This window comes from Zea mays, chromosome 1 (genome assembly GCF_902167145.1).
Source record: "Zea mays cultivar B73 chromosome 1, Zm-B73-REFERENCE-NAM-5.0, whole genome shotgun sequence".
Taxonomy (NCBI): Eukaryota; Viridiplantae; Streptophyta; class Magnoliopsida; order Poales; family Poaceae; genus Zea; species Zea mays.
The window spans coordinates 300,450,923-300,463,132 of NC_050096.1; positions in this window are offsets into that span (position 1 = coordinate 300,450,923).

Sequence of the window (12,210 nt, forward strand, 5' to 3'; positions counted from 1 at the left end):
GTTAGCTAACCATTCAGGATGGAATACCTCTTTGATGAACCCTGCGGCCATCAGCTTATGGATCTCTTCGTCAAAACGGTGCAGAGGCTGCTTCACGGTAGAGATGTCCAAACGGGCCGCCCGGCTCGGTCCGGCCCGGGCCCGGTGAAGCCCGACCCGTTTTGGGCTCGGCCCGCCAGGCACGATTAAAAAACCAGGCCGGGCCGACTAAGCACGTGGGCTCAATTTCTTGTCCGAGCCCGGCCCGCAACGGGCCTAAACGGGCCGGCCCGGCCCGTTTAGCACGAAAAAAGCGGGCCGAAAAGCGGGCTATGCGGGCCGAAAAGCACGTTTTAGTGTAAAAAAGCGGGCTTAACGGGCTTAGAGCTAAACGGGCCGTGCCGGGCTAGCCCACCGTGCCTAATTTCTTGTCCGAGCCTGGCCCGCTTATTCGTGTCGGGCCGGCCCGGGCCCGTATATAACCGGGTCGTGCCGGGCTTGGACCGGACCCAAAAATCGGGCTTCGTGCCGGGCTCGCGGGCCTCGTGCTTATTGGACATCTATACTTCACGGGTCGAGCACCGGCTCGGATGTCCTGTGAGTGCTCGGCGACATCCCTCAGTATGCCGGGAATGTCCGAGGGACTCCACGCAAAAACTTCGGCGTTTGCGCGGAGAAAGTCGACGAACATTGCTTCCTATTTGGGGTCGAGCTCGGAGCCGATCCGGACCTTCTTGTCGGCGTTGTTGCTGGGGTCGAGAGCGACGGACTTAACCGCCTCAGCTGGTTCAAGTTGCCGGCATGGCGCTTCGCATCAGGCACCTTCTTGGAGAGGCACTCTAGGTTGGCGATGAGGGCCTCGGACTCGGCGAGGGCCTCAGCGTACTCCACGCATTCCACGTCGCATTCGTACGCGTGGCGGTACGTGGATCCGACAGTGATGACCCCGTTAGGGCCTGGCACCTTGAGCTTGAGGTACGTGTAGTTGGGGACAGCCATGAACTTGGTGTAGCACGGTCTCCCCAGCACCGCGTGGTAGGTTCCTCGGAACCCAGCCACCTCGAACGTGAGGGTTTCCCTGCGGAAGTTGGAGGGAGTCCCGAAACAGACGGGCAAATCGAGTTGCCCAAGGGGCAGGACGCGCTTTCCGGGGACAATCCCGTGAAAGGGTGCCGCACCGGCCCGGATCGTGGACAGATCGATCTCCAAGAGCCCGAGGGTCTCGGTGTAGATGATGTTGAGGCTGCTGCCTCCGTCCATGAGGACCTTGGTGAGCCTAGCATTGCCAATGACAGGATCGACAACGAGAGGGTACCTTCCTGGGCTCGGCACGCAGTCGGGGTGGTTGCCTTGGTCGAAGGTGATGGGCTTATCGGACCAGTCTAGGTAGACTGGCGCCGCCACCTTCACCGAGCAGACCTCCCGGCGCTCCTGCTTGCGGTGCTGAGCCGAGGCGTTCGCCACTTTCCCACCGTAGATCATGAAGCAGTCGTTGACCTCGGGGAACTCCTCTTCCTTGTCGCCCTCCTTGTTGTTGTCTTGGTCCTTGCCACCTTCCGCCGGGGGCCCGGCCTTATGGAAGTAGCGCCGAAGCATGACGCATTCCTCAAGGGTGTGCTTGACAGGACCCTGGTGATAGGGCCACGACTCCTTGAGCATCTTGTCGAACAGGTTGGCCCCTCCGGGAGGCTTCCAAGGGTGCCTGTGCTCGGCAGCTGCGACAAGATCCGCGTCAGCGGCGTCGCGCTTTGCTTGCGCCTTCTTCTTGGCCTTCTTCTTCGTGCCACGCTGGGCGGACGCCTTGGGGGCGTCTTCCGGCTGCCGTCCCTGAGGCTGCTTGTCCTTCCGGAAGATGGCTTCGACCGCCTCCTGACCAGAGGCGAACTTGGTGGCGATGTCCATCAACTCGCTCGCCTTGGTAGGAGTCTTGCGCCCCAGTTTGCTTACCAGGTCTCGGTAGGTGGTGCCGGCGAGGAACGCCCCGATGACATCCGAGTCGGTGATGTTGGGCAGCTCGGTGCGCTGCTTTGAAAACCGTCGAATGTACTCTTGCAGGGATTCCCCTGGCTGCTGGTGGTAGCTTCGGAGATCCCATGAGTTCCCAGGGCGCACGTATGTGCCCTGGAAATTCCCAGCGAAGGCTTTGACCAGGTCGTCCCAGTTGGAGATCTGCGCGGGAGGCAGATGCTCCAGCCAGGCCCGGGCAGCGTCAGAGGGGAGGTTGCGGATGATGAGGTTGTCGTCGTCCGTTCCTCCTAGTTGGCAGGCCAGCCGGTAGTCCGCAAGCCACAACTCTGGCCTTGTTTCCCCCGAATACTTGGTGATGGTAGTCGGGGCTCGGAACCGGGTCAGGAACGGCGCCCGTCGTATGGCTCGGCTGAAGACCCTCGGCCCTGGTGGTTCGGGCGAGGGACACCAATCCTCCTCACTGTCGTAGCGTCCTCCGCGCCTGGGGTGGTAGCCTCGGCGCACCCTCTCGTCGAGGCGGGCTCGACGGTCGCGATGGTGTTGTTCGTCGCCGAGGTGACCCGAGGCTGCAGGTGTCCCGTCCCGCGTGCGCCTGGTGTGGACCAAGGCCTCCTGCATGAGTCGGGAAGTCGTTGCGCGATGCTCCGGGGGGCACCCCTGCCTTCGGAAGGCAGAGCTTTCGGCCCGTCGGACCGCGGCATCCTCCAGGAGATTCTTGAGTTCTCCCTGGATACACGCGCCCCTCGGTGGTGGATGCCTCCGGCATTGCTCGGAGTAGCATTGCTGCTGCTGCCAGATTCTGGCCGACCCCGCTGGAGGCCGGGGGCAGCCTTGCCCTGGCATCGTCAACGATACGGTGTTGGACGTCCCGAGCTCGATGTCGTGCTTCTCCGGTGAGTGCTCGGCCTGCCCACTCCTGCTAGATGTTTTGTCGGAGCTGCACAAGTTGCCCTACTTCCTCGTTGAGCTTGGCCTGCATTCAGGATGTCAACGCGCCCCTCGGTGTGTCCTAACCCCCCGCAGGGACTGGGACCACAGCTAGCTCCCGCAGGATGTCAACGCGAGAAGCAGGCACAGGGGGATTGTCATCCTCCGGCATGCTGAGGTGGTTGCCTTTGTCGTGACCCCCTAAATCGACGTGGAAACATTCGCGACTTGGGCCACAACCCTCATCGTCAAGGCTGTGGCCATCATCAGAGCAACTGGAGAGGCAGTAGTCACATGCGGTCATGAAGTCTCGCATGGCACTGGGATCACTGAGCCCGGAGAAATCCCAACCGGAGTCGGGGTCGTCTTCTTCCTCGGAACTCGGGGGCCCGTAGGTTGAGACGGTCGTCAGTCGGTCCCAGGATGACCACATGTGGTACCCCGGAAGGTTAGGGTATGCCTTTACGAAAGCGCTCACCGAAGCAGGGTCGCTTGGTGGATCGAAGCTGAATCTAAAAGGCACAGGGTGGAAAACGGACGGTACCTCTTGATTGATGGACGGTGGTGAAGTCGCGTCGGGGGCGGATTGCACTGTCATTTTAGGTACGAGGCTAACGCCCAGCAAGTCCTTCGCGAGAGTGCTGGCGTCATCAGTCCGCTTGGGGTTGGCATGTCGTGGGGAAACGACATTTGTCGTTGTCTCAGGTGCCAGCGTCGTCGACTCGCTCGACAGTCGATGAGGTGCCGCCTCTTGCCTGGCCACGGTTGCCCCGTCTCCTCCTCCTGCGGCGAGGAGGGTGGCGGGACAAACCCGGATGCTGCTCTTCCGCCACGAGGGGAAGACGTCGTCGAGCTCGCCGTCGCCGGGCGAGCTGACGACCGTCGTTGTTGCTGTCGCGCTGCGGGGGGAGGAGTACCATGTCGTAGCTGTCGTCGAGGGACATGAACTCGAGACTCCCGAAGCGGAGCACCGTCCCGGGCTGAAGAGGTTGCTGAAGGCTACCCATCTGGAACTCAACGGGAAGGTGTTCGTTAACACGCAGCAGGCCCCTACCTGGCGCGCCAACTGTCGGCGTTTCGGACCCGGGGGGTCCCTGGACTGACCAGTAAATTTGTCGTTGCGTGCCCCTGCCCAGATGGGTTGGCGTGAGATGGAACACAAGGGGAAAGCGCGGCTCGTATTATCTCGCACCAGGGGGTGCTCGTAGTAGGGGTTACAAGCGTTCGCGCGCGAGAGAGAGTGAGCCTGTTCGTTTGCTCGTTCCCCCGCGCGACCTTCCCGCATGAAGGCCCTGGACCTCCCTTTTATAGATGCAAGGAGAGGGTCCAGGTGTACAATGGGGGTGTATCTATGCGCTAACGTGTCTGGCAGAGAGGTGCCTGAGCCTTGTGTACATGCCAACATGGCTGTCGAAGAGGTGCTAGAGCCCTGTGTACGCGATAACGTGGCCGTCGGAGAAGTGCCCGAGCCCTGTAGAAGCACAGTTGTCGATGCTGCTGGGATCCTGCTGAGGTCTCCTTGCTTTCGAGGGGGCTGAGAACCACTGACGTCATGGACGCACGCGGGGAACCATTTGTCGGCGTTTCGAGACAGGGGGGTCCCTAAGCCGACGAGTGAGTGTGCTGCGTGCCCCAGCCCAGATGGGTCGAGCGCGTGGGCGAGCGCGAAGGGGGGAGAAGCGAGGTGGCCGGAGTCGAGCGTGAGAGAGGTGGAAGTCCCGCGACCTTCGTGTTCGTCCCGCGCCCAGGTCAGGTGCGCTTGCAGTAGGGGGGTTACAAGCGTCCACGCGGGTGAGGGAAGCGAGCGGCCCCAAGAGAGCGCCTGTCCCGTCCTCGGTCCCGCGCGGCCAACCCTCTCTAAGAAGGCCCTGGTCCTCCCTTTTATAGTCGTAAGGAGAGGATCCAGGTGTACAATGGGGGGTGTAGCAGAGTGCTACGTGTCTAGCGGAGGGAGAGCTAGCGCCCTAGGTACATGCCAATGTGGCAGCCGGAGAGATCTGGGCACCCTGCTGGCGTGATGTCGTGGCTGTCGGAGGTGCGGTGGAGCCTGGCGGAGGGACAGCTGTTGGAGCGGTCGAGTCCCTGCTGACGTCGTCCTGCTTCCGTAAGAGAGCTGGGGGCCGCCGTCGTCATAGAGCTTGTGGAGCGCCATCATTACCCCTCCGGCGGAGCTGGCCGGATGGGACGCCGGTCTTGTTCTCCGTGACCCGAGTCGATTCGGGGTAGTATGATGATGGCGCTTCCTGTTGACGTGGCGGTCTGTGCCCTAGGCAGGGCGACGTGGGGGTTCCTCCGAAGCCGAGGTTGACTCTGCCTTCCGTTGCCGTGGCCGAGCCCGAGCCATGGGGTCGGGCGAGGCGGAAGTCGTTCGGCCGAGGCCAGGGCGGAGTCCAAGCCCTGGGGTCGGGCGAGGCGGAAGTCGTTCGGCCGAGGCCAGGGCGGAGTCCGAGCCCTGGGGTCGGGCGAGGCGGAGTTTCGTCGTCTTCCGGGTCTTAGCCCGAGTCCGAGCCCTGGGGTCGGGCGGAGCGGAGTTTAGTCGTCTTCCGGGTCTTAGCCCGAGTCCGAGCCCTGGGGTCGGGCGGAGCGGAGTTCGCCGTCTTCTGGGTCTTAGCCCGAGTCCGAGCCCTGGGGTCGGGCGGAGCGGAGTTCGCCGTCTTCCGGGTCTTAGCCCGAGTCCGAGCCCTGGGGTCGGGCGGAGCGGAGTTCGCCGTCTTCCGGGTCTTAGCCCGAGTTCGAGCCCTAGGGTCGGGCGGAGCGGAGTTCGCCGTCTTCCGGGTCTTAGCCCGAGTCCGAGCCCTGGGGTCGGGCGGAGCGGAGTTCGCCGTCTTCCGGGTCTTAGCCCGAGTCCGAGCCCTGGGGTCGGGCGGGGCGGAGTTCGCCGTGGTGCCTTTGGCAAGGCCTGACTGCCTGTCAGACTCACTCTGTCGAGTGGCACTGCAGTCGGAGTGGCGCAGGCGGCGCTGTCCTTCTGTCAGACTGGCCAGTGGAGCGGTGGAGTGACGGTGGTCACTTCGGCTCTGCCGGGGGCGCGTGTCAGGATGAAGGTGTCAGGCCACCTTTGCGTTAAATGCCCCTGCAATTTGGTCAGTCGGTGTGGCGATTTAGTCAAGGTTGCTTCTGAGCGAAGCCAAGGCCTCGGGCGAGCCGGTGATGTGTCCGCCATAAAAAGGGGGCCTCGGGCGAGACGGAAGTCTCTCGAGGTCGGCTGCCCTTGGCCGAGGCTAGGCTCGGGTGAAGCGTGATCGAGTCACTCGTGTGGACTGATCCCTGACTTAATCGTACCCATCAGGCCTTTGCAGCTTTATGCTGATGGGGGTTACCAGCTGAGAATTAGGCGTCTTGAGGGTACCCCTAATTATGGTCTCCGACAGTAGCCCCCGAGCCTCGAAGGGAGTGTTAGCACTCGCTTGGAGGCTTTTGTCGCACTTTTTTGCAAGGGGACCAGCCTTTCTCGGTTGCATTTCGTTCCGGTGGGTGCGCGCGAGCGCACCCGCCGGGTGTAGCCCCCGAGGCCTCGGAGGAGTGGTTACACTCCTTCGAGGTCTTAATACCTCGCGCAATGCTTCGGCTGGTCTGGTCGTTCCCTCATGCGAACTGGCCGTAGCCCGGGTGCACGGTCGGGGTCCAAGCTCTCGGGCTGGTATGTTGACGCTGTCAACGATTTGGCCGGAGCCGGTTTTTGCGAGAGCAGCCCCCGAGCCTCTGCACAGGGCGAGAGGGCGATCAGGGACAGACTCGACTTTTTACATACGCCCCTACGTCGCCTTTCCGCAAGGAGGAGGGGGGGAGTGCGCCATGCTACCCTCGATGGGTACCGAACATGGTGTCTCCGGTGAGCTGCAAGCGGGTAATCCGAGTGGACGTCCGTGCCCCGTTCGTTGGGGGTCGGCTAGGGGCCCAGAGGCACGCCCAAAAGTACCTGCGGGTGATTTGCCGGACCCGGTCCCCTGGCGACGGGGTCCGAGGGCTCGATGCCTCCCTCCGATGGGATTCCGTTACAAGATCGTTCCCGCTGGTCTCCCTAGCACGGCGTGGTAGGTTCCTCGGAACCCGACCACCTCGAACGTCAGGGTCTCCCTTCGGAAGTTGGAGGGTGTCCCGAAGCAGACGGGGAGGTCGTGTCGCCCGAGGGGCTGGACGCGCTTCCCAGGGATGATCCCGTGGAAGGGCGCAGCGCCTGCTCGGACGTAGGACAGATCGACGCGCAGGAGCTTGAGGGTCTCGGCGTAGATGATGTTGAGGCAGCTGCCCCCATCCATCAGGACCTTGGTGAGCCTGACATCGCCAACAACGGGGTCGACGACGAGCGGGTATTTCCCCGGGCTCGGCACATGATCGGGGTGGTCGGCCTGGTCGAAAGTGATGGGCTTGTCGGACCAGTCTAGGTAGACTGGCGCCGCCACCTTCACCGAGCAGACCTCCCGGCGCTCTTGCTTGCGGTGCCGAGCCGAGGTATTCGCCGCATGCCCTCCATAGATCATGAAGCAGTCGCGGACCTCGGGGAATTCTCCTGCTAGGTGATCTTCGTTCTTGTCGTCGTCGCGGGCCCTGCCACCCTCGGCGGGCGGCCCGGCCCTGTGGAAGTGACGCCGAAGCATAACGCACTCCTCGAGGGTGTGCTTGACGGGCCCCTGATGGTAGGGGCACGGCTCCTTGAGCATCTTGTCGAAGAGGTTTGCACCTCCGGGGGGCTTCCGAGGGTTCTTATACTCGGCGGCGGCGACAAGGTCCGCGTCAGCGGCGTCGCGTTTCGATTGCGACTTCTTCTTGCCTTTCTTCTTGGCGCCGCGCGGAGAAGACGCCTCGGGAGCTTCTTCCGATGGGCGGCCCTGGGGCTGCTTGTCCTTTCGGAAGATAGCCTCGACCGCCTCCTGGCCAGAGGCGAACTTGGTGGCAATGTCCATCAGCTCACTCGCCCTGGTGGGGGTCTTGCGACCCAGCTTGCTCACCAGGTCGCGGCAAGTGGTGCCGGCGAGGAACGCGCCGATGACATCCGAGTCGGTGATGTTGGGCAGCTCGGTGCGCTGCTTCGAAAATCGCCGGATGTAGTCCCGAAGCGACTCCCCCGGCTGTTGCCGGCAGCTTCGAAGGTCCCAGGAATTCCCGGGGCGCACGTATGTGCCCTGGAAATTGCCAGCGAAGGATTGGACCAAGTCGTCCCAGTTGGAGATCTGCCCCGGAGGCAGGTGCTCCAACCAGGCGCGAGCAGTGTCGGAGAGGAACAGGGGGAGGTTACGGATGATGAGGTTGTCGTCGTCCGTTCCACCCAGTTGGCAGGCAAGGCGGTAGTCCGCGAGCCACAGTTCCGGTCTCGTTTCCCCCGAGTACTTCGTGATAGTAGTCGGGGGTCGGAACCGGGTCGGGAATGGCGCCCGTCGGATGGCCCGACTGAATGCCTGCGGACCGGGTGGTTCGGGCGAGGGACTCCGATCCTCCCCGCTGTCGTAGCGCCCCCCACGCCTGGGGTGGTAGCCTCGGCGCACCCTTTCGTCAAGGTGAGCCCGACGGTCGCGTCGATGGTGCTCGTTGCCGAGGTGGCCCGGGGCCGTAGGCGCGGTGTGGCGCGTGCGCCCGGTGTAGACCGAGGCTTCCCGCATGAATCGGGAAGTCGCGGCATGAGGTTCCGAGGGATAACCTTGCCTTCGGGAGGCAGTGCTCTCGGCCCGCCGGGCCGCAGCGCCTTCCAGGAGATTCTTGAGTTCTCCCTGGATTCGCCGACCCTCGGTGGTTGACGGCTCCGGCATCGCGCGGATGAGCATTGCTGCGGTTGCCAGGTTCTGACCAACCCCGCTGGATGCGGGCGGCGGCCTGATCCTGACATCGTTGGCGACGCGGTGCTGGAGACCTTGGGGCAAGTGACGTATTTCTCCGGCCAGGGGTTGGCCCGCCCACGCCTGTCCGACGTCCCGACGGATCGGCTCAAGCGCTCCTGTTCCCTCGTTGAGCCTGGCCTGCGCCTCGCGGACTTGCTCGAGTTGTGGGTCGTAACCCCCCGCCGGAGCGGGGACCACAGCTAGCTCCCGTGGGATGTCGGCGCGAGGCACCGGCCTAGGGAGATCACCGTCCTCCGGCATGCCAAGATGGTTGCCTTCGGAGGGATTCCCTAGCTCGATGTGGAAACATTCGCGGCTTGGGCCGCAGCTCTCGTCGCCAAGGCTGCGGCTTCCATCGGAACAGTCGGATAGGCAGTAGTCACATGCGGTCATGAAGTCCCGCACGGCACTGGGGTTGCCAAGTCCGGAGAAATCCCAAGCGATGCTGGGATCGTCATCTTCCTCGGACCCAGAGGGCCCGTAGGTCGAGACGTCCGTCAGTCGGTCCCAAGGCGACCGCATACGGAACCTCAGTGGGGTTGCACTCGCCTCAATGAGAGCGCCCGCCAAAACGAGGTCGTTTGGCGGGTTGAGGCCGAGTCGAAATGACGCAAGATGGGAGTTAGTCGGTACCTTTTTGTCGACGAGGAGCGACGTAGTCACATCGGGGACTGGTTGCACCGTCAACTCTGGTTCGAGGGCGACGTCCTGCAGGCTTTCCGCGAGCGCGCCGGCGTCGTCTTCTTGCTCGGGGTCAGCGTGCCGCGGGGGAACGGCGCTTGCCTCCGTCTTGAACGCGAGGTCGACGTCCGGCGTGCCTTCCGTCGGGGCGTCGGGGGCGTCGATTCGCTCGACGGCCGACGAAGCGCGGCCTCCCGCCTGGCCTTGACGGCCCCGCCTCCTCCTCCGTTGGCGGGGGAGAGAACGGAGCGAGCCCGAAGGTTGCCCTTCCACCACGCGGGGAAGACGTCGTCGATTCCGCCGCCGGCGGGCGGGTTGTCGGCCGCCATTGTCGTAGTCGCGCGGCGGTGGAAGAAGTATCATGTCGTAGCTGCCGTCGAAGGACATGAACTCAAGAGTCCCGAAACGAAGCACCGTCCCGGGCCAGAGAGGTTGCTGGAGACTGCCCATCTGGAGCTTGACGGGGAGCTGTTCGTCAGCACGCAGCAGGCCCCTACCTGGCGCGCCAACTGTCGGCGTTTCGAGACAGGGGGGTCCCTAAGCCGACGAGTGAGTGTGCTGCGTGCCCCAGCCCAGATGGGTCGAGCGCGTGGGCGAGCGCGAAGGGGGGAGAGGCGAGGTGGCCGGAGTCGAGCGTGAGAGAGGTGGAAGTCCCGCGACCTTCGTGTTCGTCCCGCGCCCAGGTCAGGTGCGCTTGCAGTAGGGGGGTTACAAGCGTCCACGCGGGTGAGGGAAGCGAGCGGCCCCAAGAGAGCGCCTGTCCCGTCCTCGGTCCCGCGTGGCCAACCCTCTCTAAGAAGGCCCTGGTCCTCCCTTTTATAGTCGTAAGGAGAGGATCCAGGTGTACAATGGGGGGTGTAGCAGAGTGCTACGTGTCTAGCGGAGGGAGAGCTAGCGCCCTAGGTACATGCCAATGTGGCAGCCGGAGAGATCTGGGCACCCTGCTGGCGTGATGTCGTGGCTGTCGGAGGTGCGGTGGAGCCTGGCGGAGGGACAGCTGTTGGAGCGGTCGAGTCCCTGCTGACGTCGTCCTGCTTCCGTAAGAGAGCTGGGGGCCGCCGTCGTCATAGAGCTTGTGGAGCGCCATCATTGCCCCTCCGGCGGAGCTGGCCGGATGGGACGCCGGTCTTGTTCTCCGTGACCCGAGTCGATTCGGGGTAGTATGATGATGGCGCTTCCTGTTGACGTGGCGGTCTGTGCCCTAGGCAGGGCGACGTGGGGGTTCCTCCGAAGCCGAGGTTGAGTCTGCCTTCCGTTGCCGTGGCCGAGCCCGAGCCATGGGGTCGGGCGAGGCGGAAGTGAGAGCACCTAGAGGGGGGGGGTGAATAGGTGATCCTGTGAAACTTCAAAACTTAAGCCACAAAAACTTGTTAAGTGTTAGTACAATTATGGCCAAGTGGCTAGAGAGGAGTCAAAACACAATAACCACAAGAAATCAATCACAGAGATGACACGGTGGTTATCCCGTGGTTCAGCCAAGTACAAAACTTGCCTACTTCCACGTTGTGGCGTCCCAACGGACGAGAGTTGCACTCAACTCCTCTCAAGTGATCCAATGATCAACTTGAATACCACGGTGTTCTTGCTTTTCTTTTCTCAATCCCGTTTGCGAGGAATCTCCACAACTTGGAGCCTCTCGCCCTTACAAAAGATGTTCACAGAGAATCACGAAGCAAGGGAGGGAATGAGCAACGCACACAAGACTTCAAAAGAGCAACACGCACACAAGCAGCAATAAGAGCTCACAACACAACTCAAAGAGTACACAACTCCACAAGAGCTCTATATGCTATCACAATGAATCGAATGCGCTAGATCAATGTCTTGGTGCTTAGAGAGGTTGTAGGAATGCTTGGTGTTCTCCTCCATGCGCCTAGGGGTCCCTTTTATAGCCCCAAGGCAGCTAGGAGCCGTTGAGAACAAATCCAGAAGGCTATCCTTGCCTTCTGTCGTCGGGCGCACCGGACAGTCCGGTGCACACCGGACACTGTCCGGTGCCCGATTTCTTTCCTTAACAGGCGCAGCCGACCGTTGCCGACCGTTGCAGATCTGGCGCACCGGACAGTCCGGTGCACACCGGACAGTCCGGTGCTTCCTTCCGACCGTTGGCTCGGCCACGTGTCGCGCGCCGATCGCGCGGCCGACCGTTGGCCCGGCCGACCGTTGGCTCACCGGACAGTCCGGTGCACACCGGACAGTCCGGTGAATTTTAGCCGAAGTCGCCGGAGACAAACCCGAGAGCGGCCTCTTCGGCTGGGGCAGCCTGGCGCACCGGACACTGTCCGGTGCACCACCGGACACTGTCCGGTGCACCACCGGACAGTCCGGTGCCCCAGACCGAAACAGCCTCTTGACTGTACACAGCCAAGTCTTCTCTTCTCTTCTTCTTTCTGTTTCTAACACTTAGACAAGAATATTAGTACACAAAACCAATGTACTAAGGCTTAGAAACATACCTTAACTTGTGATTTGCACTTTGTTCATCCATGGGCATATTTTCACATTTAAGCACTTGTGTTTGCACTCAATCACCAAAATACTTAGAAATGGCCCAAAGGCACATTTCCCTTTCAATCTCCCCCTTTTTGGTGATTTATGCCAACACAACATAAAGTAGATAGAACAAGTGCAAAATCACTTCAAATAAAAACTCAAATTGGTTTTGATTCAATTTTGGCATATATGGATCATCCTTTGCCACCACTTGGTTTGTTTTTGCAAATCAAACTCAAATCTCTATTTCTATGTCAAACACACATGTTGAGGCATAAAGAGAGTCATTCTAAAGGAGATTGATCAAAGATTTCAAAAACTTCCCCTATTTCCCATAATCAACACTTCT